Below are 23,113 nucleotides of genomic sequence, written 5' to 3'. Positions count from 1 at the left end.
AGCTCTCACTCAACAAAAACTCTATAATCAATTATTAAATAATAAATACCTAAAAAAAAATTATAGTTCTCGAAAAAAACAAAGAAAAAAAACTCAAAGAACAAATAGAAAATAAATTCACGACCTAAGATGAAAAACTTCATATCATTGATTCTACAAAACAAAATTTTTAATTAAAATACTTAAGCAAACTAAACAAAGAAATATTCACCCCTTAAACAGACCATATTTAAAGGCAATCAATGTAAAAGTAAAAGATGATATTCACGAAAATAACCAAGAGAACAAGTATAAACACCAGAATAATAATTACCATGCTGAGAATAAGAATATATATACAAAGTATAAACAGCTCTAAAAAAAGATAAAAAATTAAAGCAAAGAATCTAAAAGAAGATCAAGATATAATTCTATTTAATAATCCAATTTCACCTACCAAATTTAAAGAAGGAGGAGCAGCCATAATTGATGATCTTAAAAGAAATCATCATAAAGCCATTCTTGGTATCAAATTAATTATACCCTTGTTAATTAATGATATTCGTCTACCTAAACGTTCATAAATAATATTAGATAAACAAAATAAACTAGAAGAACATAAACCATGACCGACCATTAGAGAAAGAGAACCTACACAACCTCACCAATTCATAGTCATCAATCCACCGATAACCATTCTTATATGAGCAACAGAAGAATATGCAATTAAAGACTTTAAATCAACCTGACAAAAACATATAAATCTTACAATAACACCCCCAGACAAACCTAAAGATAATCAAAAATAATTAAACTTTAAACCTAAATAAGAAATAACCTTTATAACACAAAAATACCATAACCACCTAACTTCAATAAAACACCAGCAAGAATCATTCTACCTGAAATGGGGGCCTCTACATGGGCCTTAGGAAGTCATAAATGGACCAAAAATATAGGTATCTTAACTAAAAAAGTCAAAATTATAAATACATAAAACATAAAATAATAACAACCAAAATCAACTAATAAAGGAAAATATAAAGTATTAGAAAAATCATAAACCTTAAATAAGACTAATAATAAAGGCAATCTAGCAACCAAAGTACAAAAAATTAAATAAAAACCAACCTGGAAACGCTCAGGCTGATATCCCCAACCCAAAATTAAAAGTAAAGTAGGAACTAATCTAACCTCAAAAAAAATATAAAAAGAAAGAAGACTTAATCTCGCAAATGAACAGTAAAGCATAATTATTAAAATTAAAACCATAAAAACCAAAAAAGAATGATATGAACTTAAATAAACTGAACCTCTAGCAGTGATTATTAAAGAAGAAATCCAAAAACTAAGCAAAATTAAACTAAAAGAAAAATAATCAATACCAAAATAATATCTAATTATATTCAAATCAGCATATGAATAAACACAAATTATATACACAAAACTCCACAGAAACATTAAAGAATGAACCAACCATCAACAATTATTTAATAAACAAAGAGGGATCAAAAAAATAGTTATAAATAAATATACTTTAACATAAAGATAAACCAGAAGAATTAAAAGAATCATTACCATGAGAACGTATTATTGAAACTAAAATAGAAAGACCTAAAGCACCCTCAAAAACAGAAAAAACTAAAAAAATAACAGGAAAAAAATAATCATAATCAGACTCAATAAGAAAAACAATAACTAATATAAACACAGAAAGAACAATATATCCTAATCTGAAAAGAACCATTAATAAATGTTTACGTTTAGAAGAAAAAACATAAACACCAGCAAAATAAATCAATAAAAAATTAAAAATAGAGAATATAAACATTAGTTTTAATAGTTTTAAAAAAAACGCCGGTCTTGTAAACCGGAAATAAGTCAAGCCCCCACTTTTAAAACTTCAGAGGTGGAAAAGCTTCCATCATCGGTCCCCAAAAGAGATATTTTAAATAAACTAACCCCTGAAATGATCAAAATAATAATTAAAATCATTATCAAATGTAATAAATATTATTTTTATTAAATTAAGACACCCAATATCAATAATGCTTTTTATTATCCTTCAAACCTTCCTAGTTGGATTAATAACAGGAACAATAATAGAAAGATATTGATTATGATATATTTTATTTTTAACATTTCTTGGTGGTATATTAGTATTATTTATTTATATTACAAGAATTGCATCAAACGAAATATTTCAGCCTAAATCAATTACTATAATTATTACATTAACAATGAGAGTATTTATCATATCAACATTAATTATTCTAGATATATCAATATTTATAGACTTTTTCAAAAACACCGAAACTATAAATATTGATAATTCAATCCATTATCAAGAAATAACAATGTCTTTAGAAAAATTAAATAACAGACCAACATTTATTATTACAATAATAATACTAATTTATTTATTTTTAGCACTACTAACAGTTGTTACAATCACTAATATTAATCAGGGACCTTTTCGTAAAATAAGATAAATTACTAATGAATAAACCCTTACGATTAAGACATCCTTTAATTAAAATTATTAATAACTCTTTAATTGACATACCTGCCCCAACAAATATTTCATTTTGATGAAATTTTGGATCCCTATTAGGGTTATGTTTGGTAATTCAAATCGTAACTGGACTATTTTTAGCTATACATTATACATCAAATATTGAAATAGCATTCAGTAGTGTAGTACACATCTGCCGAGACGTAAATAATGGTTGAATTATCCGAACCTTACATGGAAATGGAGCATCTATATTTTTTATTTGTATTTACTTACATGTAGGACGGGGAATTTACTACGGATCTTATATATATATATATATACATACCTGAATAATTGGTACAGTGATTTTATTTTCAGTTATAGCAACTGCATTTATAGGATATGTCTTACCCTGAGGCCAAATATCTTTTTGAGGTGCAACAGTAATTACTAATTTATTATCAGCAATCCCATACTTAGGGACAGATTTAGTCCAATGAGTATGAGGAGGATTCGCTGTTGATAATGCAACATTAAATCGATTCTTCACATACCATTTTGTATCACCATTTATTATTGCTGCTATAGCGGCAATTCATTTATTTTTTCTTCACCAAACAGGATCTAATAATCCTCTTGGACTAAATGGAGATATTGAAAAAATTCCATTCCATCCATACTTTACCTTTAAGGATTTTATTACATTTGTATTAATAACATCATTATTAATTATACTATGTTTAATCAATCCTTACCTATTAGGAGATCCAGACAACTTTGTACCTGCCAACCCATTAGTAACACCAGTTCACATTCAACCAGAGTGATATTTCTTATTTGCATATGCAATTTTACGATCAATTCCTAATAAGCTAGGAGGTGTTATTGCATTATTTTTATCAATTAGAATCTTAATAATCTTACCATTTTATAATAAAACACCATTCCGAGGCATTCAATTTTACCCTAATAACCAAATTTTATTCTGAATTATAGTAGTTGTTGTGTGCTTACTAACGTGAATTGGTAAACGACCTGTTGAAGAACCTTATATTATAACAGGTCAAATCTTAACAATTATCTACTTCTCATACTTCTTAATTAATGTCCATATCGCAAATGCATGAGATAAATTAATTAAGGAATAAAAAGTTAATTAGCTTAGGAAAAGCATATGTTTTGAAAACATAAAATTAGAAGTTTAACTCTTCTATTAAATTTTCTCAAAAAATTTCACTAAACAAATGAGATAAATAAAATCTTTAAACCAACAAAGAAAATAAAAAATTTAAATATAAAAGTAAAAAACTTTTTCAAGCTAAGTACATTAATTTATCATAACGAAACCGTGGTAATGTTCAAGGAACCCAAATAAAACCAAAAGATATAATAGCAAGCTTAATAAAAAATATAAAAGAATAAAAATCACCACCTAAAGAAATTAAAGACCATAATAATCTTGGGAAAACAATTCTAGTATATTCAGCTAAAAAGATTAAAGTAAAACCACCCGCACCGTATTCAATATTAAATGCTGAAACTAACTCAGATTCCCCTTCAGCAAAATCAAAAGGAGTACGATTAGTTTCAGCTACACAAGAAGCAATACAAGCTAAAGCTAAAGGAAAAGAAATAATAATAAACCTACAATAAAGCTGATAGTTTATAAAATCAAACATATTAAAACTACCAATTAAAATAATTAAAGATAATAAAATTAAAGCTAAACTAACTTCATAAGAAATTGTTTGAGCAACAGAACGAAGAGAACCTAATAATGAATAATTTGAATTAGAAGATCAACCAGCAATCATAACAGTATAAACACTTAATCTAGTACAACATAAAAAAAAATAAAAATCCATAAGAAAAAGAACACATATAAGTTAAATAAGGAAAAATTACTCAAACGGCTAAAGAAATCATTAAATTAAAAACAGGGGAAAAATAATAAAATAGGTAATTAGATATAATAGGAATAAGCTGCTCCTTACAAATTAACTTAATAGCATCTCTAAATGGCTGAGGAATTCCAACAAAACCTACCTTATTTGGACCCTGTCGAATCTGGATATAACCTAAAACCTTATGCTCTAATAAAGTTAAAAAGGCAACACTAATTAAAACACAAATAACCAATAAAAGAAAATTCAAAATAAATATAAATAAATCATAAAGTATCAATACTATTTGTAGAAAAAATCTACATAAATGAATTCTAAATTCAACACATTAATCTGTCAAAATAGTAAATAAATTAATATTAATCAATATAACAAAAAATATTTTAACCATTTGGTCCTTTCGTACTAATATGGATTAATAATCTTAGGATAGAAACCGACCTGGCTCACGCCGGTCTGAACTCAGATCATGTAAGAATTTAAAGGTCGAGCAGGCCTAATCATTGGGCTCCTGCACCCAAAATTTTTCTTAATCCAACATCGAGGTCGCAATCTGCTTTGTCGATATGAGCTCTCAAAAACAATTACGCTGTTATCCCTAAGGTAACTTAATCTTATGATCATAAATTATGGATCAAAATAACAAACATAAATAAATGATATAATAATGAAGAGTTTATCTATTCTTCATGTCACCCCAACAAAACATCATCATTAAATACAGAAAGACAAACAAAAAACTATATAAAAGTAAAATGTCAAGCTCTATAGGGTCTTCTCGTCCTAAAGAAGAATTTAAGCCTTTTGACTCAAAAGTTAAATTCAAAAATTTATTAAGAGACAGTTGATTTCTCGTCAAGCCATTCATTCCAGCCACTAATTAAGAGACTAATGATTATGCTACCTTTGCACGGTCAAAATACCGCGGCTCTTTAAAAATACGCTCAGTGAGCAGGCCAGACCTCAAAGTATTAACAAGAGGACATGTTTTTGATAAACAGGCGGAAATCAATTTTGCATAGTTCCTTATAATAAGTTCACAAGGTAAAAATTTTATACAAATAAATATACTAATTCTATCATTATTACAAAAATTTTAAATTTAAATTAATAATCTTAATAGAAAACCTAAAATATTTATAAAATCAAAATAAAAAATAATGAACTAAAACGTAATCTTAAAGATAGCTGGTTTAAAGCTTACTATTATATTTCTATAAAATAAATTATAGGTTATTAACTTCAAAGCTTATCCCTCAAATAAAAAATTATTTAATGTTTTTACTTAAAAACTTAAATAAAAACAAATAACTTTAAAAAATTAAATTTTTTCTTAAGAAACTAGATATCTTGGGAAACGATTAACATCTCATTTCTATAAATAATTTAATAATAATTAAGATACATTAACTATAAATTATTTATAAATCAACCCAAATCGAGACAAGTAAAATAAATACTAAAATTTTGATAAACCCTGAATCAAAAGGTACAATAAATAAAATCTACTTAAAAAATTTAAAATAATATTTCATAAAACACTTACATTACCATAACACTATAATTTAAAAAATCAATTCTATAAAATATACTAAGACAAAATCCAATAAAATTATTTATATTAAATAAATAAATAAACAAAAAATTAATATAATAAAATAAATAATCAAGATATCCTGATTTGCACAGAAAAATTTTCAGTGTAAATGAAACACTTTGCTAATAAGTTATACCTTGAAACTCTTCCTAGATACAATTTCCCTGTACATCTACTATGTTACAACTTATCTCATCTAAATTGAAGCTACTTTAAAATAAAATAGAATAATCAATCATGAGAGCGACAGGCGATGTGTACACATCTCAGATCCAATATCAGTTAAATTAAATAAATTAAATTACTATCAAATCCACCTTCATTAACAGTATTCCACTATCAATTCCGTTATAAACAAAAATCTATTGTAGCACACCTCCTCTTAACTATAAGCTGCACCTTGACCTGAAATATTTTATAATTATAAATCTTGAGAATTATAACTCTAAAAAGATTCTCTGATAGCGGAGATATACAAACAAATAAATTAAGTAGAGTAAATCGTGTATTATCAATCACGAGGTAGGTTCCTCTGAATGGAATGAGATACCGCCAAATTCTTTGGGTTTAAAGACCTTAACTAACAGTACCCTGGAAAATATAATTAACATTTAAAATAATAGGGTATCTAATCCGAGTTTATTATTAAATTTCACAGATTCATAAAAAGGGCCACAAATACATTTTAACATTTCACCTTACAAATTTATATTTCAACCCTAATAGTATATACAACTTTTTTAACCAATAATATTCACTTGTATCAATCGTATAACTGCAGCTGCTGGCACGAATTATGCCGATACTAAATCAATTGCTAAATCCAAAATCACTTGATAATTAAATCAAATTAATGCAAAAAGAACATTTAGTCTAAAAAAACTTACATATAATACAAAGAAAAAGTGAATAAACAAGCAAGAATAAAACTTTTAAGAATAAAAAGTAAGAAATTTTTAAATTTATTAAATCAAAAAAAAATAAAAGATTCAAATATTTAAAGAAAAAAAAAACACAAACATTAAGAAAAAAAAGAAACGCACCACCCTATGACCACAACAAATTCTCTATTATATAGAATTAAAGATAAATATGGAACATGTATAGCAATAAATGTATTATATTCTTTCTTATTTAATCTTTCTTTTCACTAATAAACAAAGAAAGATTAAATAATATAATAAATATATTTTATACAATTATATAATTTAATATAATTTTTTATTTATATGAATTCTTTTTTTATATTAAGTTAATTTATGTATTTAATAGTTAAAAAATCTAACTATGGATAATTTATATTAATTATATTATTATAATTAATATATTTATTTATATTAATTATAATATTTTATATTTAAAATTAATAATTTTATTTTTTACATCCTATTATAATAATAATAAATATTAAATTACATATTATTAAATATATTATATTATAATAACCTATTTTAAGCTAAAAACATAAGTAGCTATAATCCTAGGTAAATAAATCTATTACAATAATCAATTAATAATAATAAAATAAACTTACAATTTTTTAAATTTAGTTAAATGTAATATATTAATACAAATTATTTATTATATATATATATATATATATATATATATATATATATATATATATATATATATATATATATATATATTTAAAGAATAAAAGGAGCAGGATAAATTAATCCTAATTAAACAAAATAATGCATAAAAGAATTTAAAAAAAAAATTCAATTTATATATTAAATAAATGAAGTGCCTGATTAAAGGGTTACCGTGATAGTGTAAATAAAGTAAATAAAATTACCTTCATTAAAATTACATAAGATAGAATTAAACTACCCCCTTTAGTATCAAAAACTAACGTGCATCATACACCTTAACGTAAAAAGGTAAGCTAAACAAGCTAATGGGTTCATACCCCATTTATAGATGTATGAATCCTCTCCTTTTTAATGACAACAACTCTACAAAACTTCTCTTCCTATCAACATTAATGATAGGAACGATCCTGTCCCTTTCATCAAATTCCTGATTTGGGGTTTGAATAGGACTTGTGATCAACTTACTTTCGATTATTCCGCTCCTAACAAGAAATAAAAATATAATAATAAACGAATCATAAATTAAATATTTTACTGTCCAAGCAGTAGCATCGACAATACTATTATTTTCAATTTTGCTGATTCAAATAAAATATCCCATGGGATGGGAAACAGAATTTATCCCATCAATAATAATTATTTCTAGATTATTATTAAAGATTGGAGCTGCACCTTTCCATTTCTGATTTCCAGAAGTAATAGGAGCCTCAAGATGAAATAATTGTTTAACATTAATAACATGACAAAAAATCGCCCCAATAATGGTCTTATCCTATTGTATTCAATTAAGAACTTTCATTTGAACAATTATTATTTTAAGAATTATTATTGGGGCAATAGGAGGTTTAAATCAAACATCCCTACGACAACTTTTAGCATATTCATCAATTAGACACCTAGGTTAAATAATTAGATCATTAACAGTCAGAGAAAACATCTGAGAACTATACTTCATTATTTACTCACTATTAAGATTAATTATAGTTTTATTATTCAAGCAAATAAATTTATTTTTCATAAATCAAATTTATTCAGCCAGAAATATAAAAACCGAAATTAAATTCATAATATTTTTATCTTTACTATCTTTAGGTGGCCTACCACCATTCCTTAGATTCTTACCAAAATGAATTGTAATACAATCGTTAATAGAAAACAATATAACAACTATTATAACTATTATAGTCGTATTAACTACAATTACACTCTACTATTATATACGTATTAGATTCACAGCTCTAATTATATCTTATACAGAAAATTCGTGATCTATAAAGATAGTCCCAAAAATCAAGAATTATTCTTCCTATAACAGTAATAATTTCAACAATAGGATTGATTTCAACATCAACCTTAATTTCATTATACTAAGGACTTAAGTTAATCAAACTAATAACCTTCAAAGTTATAATTAAAAGAATAATCTTTTAGGCCTTAGTAAAATTTTACACCTCTAGAATTGCAGTCTAGAATCATAATTGAATATAAGACCTAAATATGGTAAGAGAGAAAACATCTCATAAGTAGATTTACAGTCTACCACCTAAAATTCAGCCATCTTACCGCAAAAATGATTATTCTCAACAAACCATAAGGACATTGGTACTTTATAAGTCCTATTTGGAGCATGAGCAGGAATAGTAGGAACATCAATACGAATACTTATTCGTGCTGAACTTGGTCAACCCAGATCTCTAATTGGGGATGACAAGATTTATAATGTTATTATCACAGCTCACGCATTCGTAATAATTTTCGTTATAGTAATACCTATTATAATTGGTGGATTTGGTAATTGACTTGTTCCACTAATAATTGGTGCACCAGATATAGCATTTCCACGAATAAATAATATAAGTTTTTGATTACTACCACCTTCACTAACCCTTCTTCTTACATCTTCTATAGTAGATAATGGTGCTGGTACAGGATGAACAGTTTACCCTCCTCTAGCAGGAGCTATTGCACATGGGGGTGCATCTGTAGATCTAGCTATTTTTTCATTACACTTAGCAGGTGTGTCACCTATTCTTGGTGCAGTGAATTTCATTACAACAGCAATTAATATACGATCAGAAAGTATAACTTTAGATCAAACACCTTTATTTGTATGATCTGTAGCTATTACAGCATTACTTCTCCTTCTTTCACTTCCAGTTTTAGCAGGAGCTATTACTATATTATTAACAGACCGAAATTTAAATACATCATTCTTTGACCCTGCAGGAGGGGGTGACCCAATTCTATATCAACATCTATTTTGATTCTTTGGACACCCAGAAGTTTATATTTTAATTCTACCGGGGTTCGGAATTATTTCACACATTGTATGTCAAGAAAGAGGAAAAATTGAACCATTTGGAACATTAGGTATGATTTATGCTATACTATCAATTGGACTAATAGGATTTATTGTATGAGCACATCATATATTTACAGTAGGAATGGATGTTGACACACGAGCATATTTTACATCAGCAACAATAATTATTGCTGTACCTACAGGAATTAAGGTATTTAGATGATTAGCTACATTATATGGAATTAAATTCAAGTTCAATCCACCATTATTATGAGCTCTAGGATTTATTTTCCTATTTACAATTGGTGGATTAACAGGATTAGTATTAGCAAATTCATCACTTGATATTGTATTACATGATACATATTATGTAGTAGCCCATTTTCATTATGTATTATCTATAGGAGCAGTATTTGCAATTATAGGAGGTGTTATTCAATGATATCCACTATTTACAGGATTAACTATAAATAATACATGATTAAAAATCCAATTTACAATTATATTCATTGGAGTAAACTTAACATTCTTTCCCCAACACTTCTTAGGATTAGCAGGAATACCTCGACGATACTCAGACTACCCAGACGCATATACATCATGAAATGAAGTATCAAGAATTGGGTCTACAATTTCTATTGTAGGAATTATTATATTCATTGTAATTATATGAGAAAGAATGGTTACAAACTCAGCAATTATATTTGGAGCTAACGTAAGAAGATCAACAGAATGACTACAAAATAACCCTCCTGCAGAACATAGTTACTCAGAATTACCATTAATCTCTAGATTCTAATATGGCAGATTAGTGCAGTAGATTTAAGCTCTACAAATAAAGGTTTGACCTTTTATTAGAAAATATTCATAATGGCAACATGATCAAATTTATCTCTTCAAGATGGAGCTTCACCATTAATGGAGCAACTATCATTCTTTCATGATCATACTATGGTCGTATTATTATTAATTACAGTAATTGTAGGTTATGCCTTAAGTTATATATTATTTATTGCCTATACTAACCGTAATATACTCCATGGACACTTAATTGAAACAATCTGAACAGCTTTACCAGCAATTACATTAATTTTTATTGCCCTTCCATCATTACGACTATTATATTTACTTGATGATTCAGTAGATGCAATAATTACAATTAAAACCATTGGACGACAATGATATTGAAGATATGAATATTCAGACTTTATAGACGTAGAATTTGACACTTACATAACACCAGAACAAGACTTAGAAAATGATGGATTTCGACTGCTAGATGTAGATAACCGAACAATCCTACCAATAAATACAGAAGTACGAGTATTAACAAGAGCATCAGATGTTCTACACTCACGAGCAGTTCCTGCATTAGGGGTTAAAATTGATGCAACGCCAGGTCGGTTAAATCAAGGAACATTCACAATAAATCTACCTGGATTATTCTTTGGACACTGCTCAGAAATCTGTGGAGCAAACCACAGATTTATACCAATTGTAATTGAAAGAACTTCAGTAAATTTATTTATTAAGTGATTATCTAAGATAATTTAAGGAGTTAGTTAAAATAAATAACATTAGAGTGTCAATCTAAAGTAACTAAACAAGATTAGTACACATTGAAATTCATCAGATGACTGAAAGTAAGTAATGGTCTCTTAAACCAAATAATAGTAAATTAACGACTACTTCTGATGAGGAAATTATATCCAAATCCCTCATATATCCCCTCTTATATGATTCTAACTATTCATTATATTTTCAGCTACATTAATCTTGTTTAATCAAATAAACTTCTTCTCATTTAAGCCTAACCTTATTAAAAGAGCAGAAAAAGGAACAATTGAAATAAAAAATTTAAATTGAAAATGATAACAAATTTATTCTCAACATTTGACCCATCAACTAACATCTTTAATTTATCATTAAATTGAACTAGAACATTTCTAGGACTATTATTAATCCCATCACTATTTTGACTTACACCATCACGAATTAACATTATATGAAATAAACTAAATTTAACCTTACATAATGAATTTAAAACACTACTTGGACCAAAATCATTTAATGGAACAACATTCATTTTCATCTCAATTTTTATTATAATATTATTTAACAATTTTATAGGATTATTCCATTATATTTTTACTAGAACAAGACATTTAGCATTAACATTTGCAATTGCCCTACCTATATGACTAAGATTTATATTATTTGGATGAATTAATCATACTAATCATATATTTCACACCTTGTACCACAAGGTACACCGCCTGCATTAATATCATTTATAGTACTAATTGAAACAATTAGTAATGTCATTCGACCAGGTACATTAGCAGTACGGTTAGCAGCAAATATAATTGCAGGACACTTATTATTAACCTTATTAGGAAACACAGGACCATCTATAGCAATAAACTTAACCTCATTACTAATTATTGGACAAATACTTCTATTAATTCTAGAATCAGCATAGCAATAATTCAAGCCTATGTTTTCTCAAATTTAAGAACTCTTTATTCTAGGGAAGTATATTAAACCTATGTTAACAACTCACTCAAACCACCCATTCCACTTAGTAGACTATAGACCTTGACCACCAACAGGAGCAATTGGAGCAATAGTCCTAGTATCAGGACTAGCAAAATGATTCCACCTATTTAACATTAACTTATTCATAATTGGATTTGGAATTACCCTACTAACCATAATTCAATGATGACGAGATGTAGTGCGAGAAGGAACATATCAAGGATTACATACAGGATTTGTATCAATTGGATTACGATGAGGATTAATTTTATTTATTGCATCAGAGGTATTATTTTTCGTTTCTTTTTTTGAGCATTCTTTAGAAGACGAATAGCACCAACAATTGAACTAGGAATATTATGACCTCCAATAGGACATTCAACCCTTCAACCCTATACAAATTCCATTACTTAATACAGCTATTCTTTTAGCATCAGGAGTAACAGTAACATGAGCACATCATAGTTTAATAGAATCTAATCATACTCAAGCACTACAAGGATTATTCTTCACAGTGTTATGAGGACTATATTTTACAATACTTCAAGCATATGAATATTGAGAAGCACCTTTTACCATTGCAGATGCAGTTTATGGATCAACATTCTTTGTTGCAACAGGATTCCATGGTTTACACGTAATTATTGGGACAATCTTTTTATCAACATGTCTACTTCGACACTCAATAAATCAATTCTCACCAAGACACCACTTTGGATTTGAAGTAGCAGCATGATACTGACACTTCGTAGACGTAGTATGATTATTCTTATATATCTCTATTTATTGATGAGGTAGATAATTGTTTTTCTAGTATAAATAGTACATTTGACTTCCAATCAGAAAGCTTGATATAAATCAAGAAAACAATTCTAATATTATCTACAAGAGTTTTCATTAGATTTATTATTCCAATAATTGTTATAATCCTGGCAACAACATTATCAAAAAAATTAATTAATGATCGAGAAAAAAGATCACCATTTGAATGTGGGTTTGATCCAAAAAGATCAGCACGAATACCATTCTCACTACGATTCTTCCTAATCGCAGTAATCTTTTTAATTTTTGATGTAGAAATTGCACTAATTCTACCAATTGTAATTATTTTTAAAACATCAGACATTATAATCTGAACAGTATCAACAATATTTTTTATTCTAGTACTACTAGGTGGACTATACCATGAATGAAATCAAGGAGCATTACAATGAGCAGAATAAAGGGTTGTAGTTAAACATAACATTTGGGTTGCATTCAAAAAGTATTGATATTATCAATCAACCTTAAATAGAATAAGAAGCGAAATATTGCAGTCAGTTTCGACCTGGAAGATTGGTATGTACTACCCTTATTCTTATTAATTGAAGCCAAAAAGAGGCGTATTACTGTTAATAATATAATTGAACTATAATAGTTCCAATTAAGGAAATGTAAAGCCAATATGAAAGCTGCTAACTTTTTATATTAGCGGTTAAACTCCGTTAACATTTCTAAAATTTATATAGTTTAAATAAAACATTACATTTTCACTGTAAAAATAATATATCTATATTTATAAATACCTAAAAGTAAAAATACTTCCTTAACATCTTCAGTGTCACGCTCTAATTATAAGCTATTTAAGTAAACGAAAAATAATATTACCAAAATAAATACTCAAAAAATAAAAGTTAAAAGATAAATCGTGAAATTAGAATCATATCAACCTTGAATATAACCAATTAAATAAATAAATAATCTATATAAACCTTGACCACCAAGAAATTCACCTCAAACATAATCAAATGACTTAGATGAATAATAACCTATTTTTAAAGGAATATATCTAATACAATTAGTTGAAAGAAAAGGTATAAATCATATAGAACAGGCAAATCTGACAAAAGAAAGTATACTTAAAGAAAATAAATTATGAGTAAAATCAAAATTAGAAATAAGATAACCTAAATAAGCACCTAAAATAACAACTGTAATAGTTAAAAACTTTAAATAATAAGGTAAAGCAATCACATGAGGAATAGGAAAAATTAATCAAGATAAAAGACTACCACCAAAAACAGCAACAAACAATAGACCAGTTATTACAAACGAAATGTAATAACCCTTATCATCAAAAGAAAATCTAGAATAAAAATTATTATCACCAGATATTGAATAATAAAACAAACGAAAAGAATAAGAAGCAGTTAAACCAGTAGAAAAAAATAAAGAAAAAAAATTAAACAATTAATTCATCTAAAACAAACCATCTCAAGAATTAAATCCTTTGAATAAAATCCAGCTAAAAAAGGTAAACCACACAAAGATAAACTAGAAACATTAAAACAAACTGAAGTTAAAGGTATGAAATTAACAATTGATCCTATAAAACGAATATCCTGAGAATCCTTTAAATTATGAATTATTGAACCTGCACATATAAATAATAATGCCTTAAATAAAGCATGAGCCAATAAATGAAAATATGCAAGCTTTGGATAACCCATAGCTAAAATTCTTATTATTAAACCAAGTTGTCTTAAAGTAGAAAGAGCAATAATCTTCTTCAAATCAAATTCAAAATTAGCGCCCAATCCAGCCATAAATATAGTTATACAACCAATTAAAAGTAAAAATCAAGCACAATTATAAGTATCTAATATTGGTCTAAAACGAATTAATAAATAAACACCAGCAGTAACAACAGTAGAAGAATGAACTAAAGCAGGGGTAGGAGCTGCTATAGCAGCAGGAAGTCATGAAGAAAAAGGAATTTGAGCTCTCTTAGTTACAGCTGCTAAAACAATTAATATAGTAATGAGCTTTATTTCAAAAGAATTAGAAATAAAATCATAATAATAAATATAATTTCAACCACCAAAATTTAACATTCATGCAATAGAAATCAAAATAGCAACATCACCAATACGATTAGAAAGTGCAGATAATATACCCACACTACAAGATTTTACATTTTGATAATAAATAACTAAACAATAAGAAACTAAACCTAAACCATCACAACCTAATAAAATTCTAATTAAATTAGGGCTAATAATTAAAAAACCTATAGAAAGAATAAATATTAAAACAATAATAATAAAACGATTTATATTCTTTTCACCAGACATATAATCCTCTCTATAATAAATAACCAAAGAAGAAATATATATAACAAAAGACATAAAAATAAGAGATATTCAATCCAAAATTAAAGTTATAACAACTATAGAACCATTTAAATTGAAAAGCTCTCACTCAACAAAAACTCTATAATCAATTATTAAATAATAAATACCTAAAAAAAAATTATAGTTCTCGAAAAAAACAAAGAAAAAAAACTCAAAGAACAAATAGAAAATAAATTCACGACCTAAGATGAAAAACTTCATATCATTGATTCTACAAAACAAAATTTTTAATTAAAATACTTAAGCAAACTAAACAAAGAAATATTCACCCCTTAAACAGACCATATTTAAAGGCAATCAATGTAAAAGTAAAAGATGATATTCACGAAAATAACCAAGAGAACAAGTATAAACACCAGAATAATAATTACCATGCTGAGAATAAGAATATATATACAAAGTATAAACAGCTCTAAAAAAAGATAAAAAATTAAAGCAAAGAATCTAAAAGAAGATCAAGATATAATTCTATTTAATAATCCAATTTCACCTACCAAATTTAAAGAAGGAGGAGCAGCCATAATTGATGATCTTAAAAGAAATCATCATAAAGCCATTCTTGGTATCAAATTAATTATACCCTTGTTAATTAATGATATTCGTCTACCTAAACGTTCATAAATAATATTAGATAAACAAAATAAACTAGAAGAACATAAACCATGACCGACCATTAGAGAAAGAGAACCTACACAACCTCACCAATTCATAGTCATCAATCCACCGGTAACCATTCTTATATGAGCAACAGAAGAATATGCAATTAAAGACTTTAAATCAACCTGACAAAAAACATATAAATCTTACAATAACACCCCCAGACAAACCTAAAGATAATCAAAAATAATTAAACTTTAAACCTAAATAAGAAATAACCTTTATAACACAAAAATACCATAACCACCTAACTTCAATAAAACACCAGCAAGAATCATTCTACCTGAAATGGGGGCCTCTACATGGGCCTTAGGAAGTCATAAATGGACCAAAAATATAGGTATCTTAACTAAAAAAGTCAAAATTATAAATACATAAAACATAAAATAATAACAACCAAAATCAACTAATAAAGGAAAATATAAAGTATTAGAAAAATCATAAACCTTAAATAAGACTAATAATAAAGGCAATCTAGCAACCAAAGTACAAAAAATTAAATAAAAACCAACCTGGAAACGCTCAGGCTGATATCCCCAACCCAAAATTAAAAGTAAAGTAGGAACTAATCTAACCTCAAAAAAAATATAAAAAGAAAGAAGACTTAATCTCGCAAATGAACAGTAAAGCATAATTATTAAAATTAAAACCATAAAAACCAAAAAAGAATGATATGAACTTAAATAAACTGAACCTCTAGCAGTGATTATTAAAGAAGAAATCCAAAAACTAAGCAAAATTAAACTAAAAGAAAAATAATCAATACCAAAATAATATCTAATTATATTCAAATCAGCATATGAATAAACACAAATTATATACACAAAACTCGACAGAAACATTAAAGAATGAACCAACCATCAACAATTATTTAATAAACAAAGAGGGATCAAAAAAATAGTTATAAATAAATATACTTTAACATAAAGATAAACCAGAAGAATTAAAAGAATCATTACCATGAGAACGTATTATTGAAACTAAAATAGAAAGACCTAAAGCACCCTCAAAAACAGAAAAAACTAAAAAAATAACAGGAAAAAAATAATCATAATCAGACTCAATAAGAAAAACAATAACTAATATAAACACAGAAAGAACAATATATCCTAATCTGAAAAGAACCATTAATAAATGTTTACGTTTAGAAGAAAAAACATAAACACCAGCAAAATAAATCAATAAAAAATTAAAAATAGAGAATATAAACATTAGTTTTAATAGTTTTAAAAAAAACGCCGGTCTTGTAAACCGGAAATAAGTCAAGCCCCCACTTTTAAAACTTCAGAGGTGGAAAAGCTTCCATCATCGGTCCCCAAAAGAGATATTTTAAATAAACTAACCCCTGAAATGATCAAAATAATAATTAAAATCATTATCAAATGTAATAAATATTATTTTTATTAAATTAAGACACCCAATATCAATAATGCTTTTTATTATCCTTCAAACCTTCCTAGTTGGATTAATAACAGGAACAATAATAGAAAGATATTGATTATGATATATTTTATTTTTAACATTTCTTGGTGGTATATTAGTATTATTTATTTATATTACAAGAATTGCATCAAACGAAATATTTCAGCCTAAATCAATTACTATAATTATTACATTAACAATGAGAGTATTTATCATATCAACATTAATTATTCTAGATATATCAATATTTATAGACTTTTTCAAAAACACCGAAACTATAAATATTGATAATTCAATCCATTATCAAGAAATAACAATGTCTTTAGAAAAATTAAATAACAGACCAACATTTATTATTACAATAATAATACTAATTTATTTATTTTTAGCACTACTAACAGTTGTTACAATCACTAATATTAATCAGGGACCTTTTCGTAAAATAAGATAAATTACTAATGAATAAACCCTTACGATTAAGACATCCTTTAATTAAAATTATTAATAACTCTTTAATTGACATACCTGCCCCAACAAATATTTCATTTTGATGAAATTTTGGATCCCTATTAGGGTTATGTTTGGTAATTCAAATCGTAACTGGACTATTTTTAGCTATACATTATACATCAAATATTGAAATAGCATTCAGTAGTGTAGTACACATCTGCCGAGACGTAAATAATGGTTGAATTATCCGAACCTTACATGGAAATGGAGCATCTATATTTTTTATTTGTATTTACTTACATGTAGGACGGGGAATTTACTACGGATCTTATATATATATATATATACATACCTGAATAATTGGTACAGTGATTTTATTTTCAGTTATAGCAACTGCATTTATAGGATATGTCTTACCCTGAGGCCAAATATCTTTTTGAGGTGCAACAGTAATTACTAATTTATTATCAGCAATCCCATACTTAGGGACAGATTTAGTCCAATGAGTATGAGGAGGATTCGCTGTTGATAATGCAACATTAAATCGATTCTTCACATACCATTTTGTATCACCATTTATTATTGCTGCTATAGCGGCAATTCATTTATTTTTTCTTCACCAAACAGGATCTAATAATCCTCTTGGACTAAATGGAGATATTGAAAAAATTCCATTCCATCCATACTTTACCTTTAAGGATTTTATTACATTTGTATTAATAACATCATTATTAATTATACTATGTTTAATCAATCCTTACCTATTAGGAGATCCAGACAACTTTGTACCTGCCAACCCATTAGTAACACCAGTTCACATTCAACCAGAGTGATATTTCTTATTTGCATATGCAATTTTACGATCAATTCCTAATAAGCTAGGAGGTGTTATTGCATTATTTTTATCAATTAGAATCTTAATAATCTTACCATTTTATAATAAAACACCATTCCGAGGCATTCAATTTTACCCTAATAACCAAATTTTATTCTGAATTATAGTAGTTGTTGTGTGCTTACTAACGTGAATTGGTAAACGACCTGTTGAAGAACCTTATATTATAACAGGTCAAATCTTAACAATTATCTACTTCTCATACTTCTTAATTAATGTCCATATCGCAAATGCATGAGATAAATTAATTAAGGAATAAAAAGTTAATTAGCTTAGGAAAAGCATATGTTTTGAAAACATAAAATTAGAAGTTTAACTCTTCTATTAAATTTTCTCAAAAAATTTCACTAAACAAATGAGATAAATAAAATCTTTAAACCAACAAAGAAAATAAAAAATTTAAATATAAAAGTAAAAAACTTTTTCAAGCTAAGTACATTAATTTATCATAACGAAACCGTGGTAATGTTCAAGGAACCCAAATAAAACCAAAAGATATAATAGCAAGCTTAATAAAAAATATAAAAGAATAAAAATCACCACCTAAAGAAATTAAAGACCATAATAATCTTGGGAAAACAATTCTAGTATATTCAGCTAAAAAGATTAAAGTAAAACCACCCGCACCGTATTCAATATTAAATGCTGAAACTAACTCAGATTCCCCTTCAGCAAAATCAAAAGGAGTACGATTAGTTTCAGCTACACAAGAAGCAATACAAGCTAAAGCTAAAGGAAAAGAAATAATAATAAACCTACAATAAAGCTGATAGTTTATAAAATCAAACATATTAAAACTACCAATTAAAATAATTAAAGATAATAAAATTAAAGCTAAACTAACTTCATAAGAAATTGTTTGAGCAACAGAACGAAGAGAACCTAATAATGAATAATTTGAATTAGAAGATCAACCAGCAATCATAACAGTATAAACACTTATTCTAGTACAACATAAAAAAAATAAAAATCCATAAGAAAAAGAACACATATAAGTTAAATAAGGAAAAATTACTCAAACGGCTAAAGAAATCATTAAATTAAAAACAGGGGAAAAATAATAAAATAGGTAATTAGATATAATAGGAATAAGCTGCTCCTTACAAATTAACTTAATAGCATCTCTAAATGGCTGAGGAATTCCAACAAAACCTACCTTATTTGGACCCTGTCGAATCTGGATATAACCTAAAACCTTATGCTCTAATAAAGTTAAAAAGGCAACACTAATTAAAACACAAATAACCAATAAAAGAAAATTCAAAATAAATATAAATAAATCATAAAGTATCAATACTATTTGTAGAAAAAATCTACATAAATGAATTCTAAATTCAACACATTAATCTGTCAAAATAGTAAATAAATTAATATTAATCAATATAACAAAAAATATTTTAACCATTTGGTCCTTTCGTACTAATATGGATTAATAATCTTAGAATAGAAACCGACCTGGCTCACGCCGGTCTGAACTCAGATCATGTAAGAATTTAAAGGTCGAGCAGGCCTAATCATTGGGCTCCTGCACCCAAAATTTTTCTTAATCCAACATCGAGGTCGCAATCTGCTTTGTCGATATGAGCTCTCAAAAACAATTATGCTGTTATCCCTAAGGTAACTTAATCTTATGATCATAAATTATGGATCAAAATAACAAACATAAATAAATGATATAATAATGAAGAGTTTATCTATTCTTCATGTCACCCCAACAAAACATCATCATTAAATACAGAAAGACAAACAAAAAACTATATAAAAGTAAAATGTCAAGCTCTATAGGGTCTTCTCGTCCTAAAGAAGAATTTAAGCCTTTTGACTCAAAAGTTAAATTCAAAAATTTATTAAGAGACAGTTGATTTCTCGTCAAGCCATTCATTCCAGCCACTAATTAAGAGACTAATGATTATGCTACCTTTGCACGGTCAAAATACCGCGGCTCTTTAAAAATACGCTCAGTGAGCAGGCCAGACCTCAAAGTATTAACAAGAGGACATGTTTTTGATAAACAGGCGGAAATCAATTTTGCATAGTTCCTTATAATAAGTTCACAAGGTAAAAATTTTATACAAATAAATATACTAATTCTATCATTATTACAAAAATTTTAAATTTAAATTAATAATCTTAATAGAAAACCTAAAATATTTATAAAATCAAAATAAAAAATAATGAACTAAAACGTAATCTTAAAGATAGCTGGTTTAAAGCTTACTATTATATTTCTATAAAATAAATTATAGGTTATTAACTTCAAAGCTTATCCCTTAAATAAAAAATTATTTAATGTTTTTACTTAAAAACTTAAATAAAAACAAATAACTTTAAAAAATTAAATTTTTTCTTAAGAAACTAGATATCTTGGGAAACGATTAACATCTCATTTCTATAAATAATTTAATAATAATTAAGATACATTAACTATAAATTATTTATAAATCAACCCAAATCGAGACAAGTAAAATAAATACTAAAATTTTGATAAACCCTGAATCAAAAGGTACAATAAATAAAATCTACTTAAAAAATTTAAAATAATATTTCATAAAACACTTACATTACCATAACACTATAATTTAAAAAATCAATTCTATAAAATATACTAAGACAAAATCCAATAAAATTATTTATATTAAATAAATAAATAAACAAAAAATTAATATAATAAAATAAATAATCAAGATATCCTGATTTGCACAGAAAAATTTTCAGTGTAAATGAAACACTTTGCTAATAAGTTATACCTTGAAACTCTTCCTAGATACAATTTCCCTGTACATCTACTATGTTACAACTTATCTCATCTAAATTGAAGCTACTTTAAAATAAAATAGAATAATCAATCATGAGAGCGACAGGCGATGTGTACACATCTCAGAGCCAATATCAGTTAAATTAAATAAATTAAATTACTATCAAATCCACCTTCATTAACAGTATTCCACTATCAATTCCGTTATAAACAAAAATCTATTGTAACACACCTCCTCTTAACTATAAGCTGCACCTTGACCTGAAATATTTTATAATTATAAATCTTGAGAATTATAACTCTAAAAAGATTCTCTGATAGCGGAGATATACAAACAAATAAATTAAGTAGAGTAAATCGTGTATTATCAATCACGAGGTAGGTTCCTCTGAATGGAATGAGATACCGCCAAATTCTTTGGGTTTAAAGACCTTAACTAACAGTACCCTGGAAAATATAATTAACATTTAAAATAATAGGGTATCTAATCCGAGTTTATTATTAAATTTCACAGATTCATAAAAAGGGCAACAAATACATTTTAACATTTCACCTTACAAATTTATATTTCAACCCTAATAGTATATACAACTTTTTTAACCAATAATATTCACTTGTATCAATCGTATAACTGCAGCTGCTGGCACGAATTATGCCGATACTAAATCAATTGCTAAATCCAAAATCACTTGATAATTAAATCAAATTAATGCAAAAAGAACATTTAGTCTAAAAAAACTTACATATAATACAAAGAAAAAGTGAATAAACAAGCAAGAATAAAACTTTTAAGAATAAAAAGTAAGAAATTTTTAAATTTATTAAATCAAGAAAAAATAAAAGATTCAAATATTTAAAGAAAAAAAAACACAAACATTAAGAAAAAAAAAAAGAAACACACCACTCTATGACCACAACAAATTCTCTATTATATAGAATTAAAGATAAATATGGAACATGTATAGCAATAAATGTATTATATTCTTTCTTATTTAATCTTTCTTTTCACTAATAAATAAAGAAAGATTAAATAATACAATAAATATATTTTATACAATTATATAATTTAATATAATTTTTTATTTATATGAATTCTTTTTTTATATTAAGTTAATTTATGTATTTAATAGTTAAAAAATCTAACTATGGATAATTTATATTAATTATATTATTATAATTAATATATTTATTTATATTAATTATAATATTTTATATTTAAAATTAATAATTTTATTTTTTACATCCTATTATAATAATAATAAATATTAAATTACATATTATTAAATATATTATATTATAATAACCTATTTTAAGCTAAAAACATAAGTAGCTATAATCCTAGGTAA

At 26.3% G+C, this 23,113-nt stretch overlaps 2 long non-coding RNA genes across 2 annotated transcripts in view; one reads left to right on the top strand and one right to left on the bottom strand.

Moving 5' to 3' along the window:
• Positions 1-12,438, bottom strand: part of LOC126365801 (uncharacterized) — a 31,353-nt gene extending 18,915 nt beyond the window's left edge. Inside the window, exon 1 of the long non-coding RNA XR_007566260.1 lies at positions 12,424-12,438. This is a non-coding gene — a long non-coding RNA (uncharacterized LOC126365801). The remainder of the gene's footprint in view (positions 1-12,423) is intronic.
• On the top strand, positions 4,732-21,543 carry LOC126365800 (uncharacterized). Its single transcript, XR_007566259.1, has 2 exons — positions 4,732-5,348; positions 20,996-21,543. It is a non-coding gene; the product is annotated as an uncharacterized LOC126365800 (long non-coding RNA).
• The last annotated feature ends 1,570 nt before the right edge of the window (positions 21,544-23,113 follow it).

Source organism: Schistocerca gregaria, chromosome 4 (assembly GCF_023897955.1).
Source record: "Schistocerca gregaria isolate iqSchGreg1 chromosome 4, iqSchGreg1.2, whole genome shotgun sequence".
Lineage (NCBI taxonomy): Eukaryota > Metazoa > Arthropoda > Insecta > Orthoptera > Acrididae > Schistocerca > Schistocerca gregaria.
Note: the sequence above shows the minus strand (reverse complement) of the source record. Positions and strands in the feature narration are given on the sequence as shown.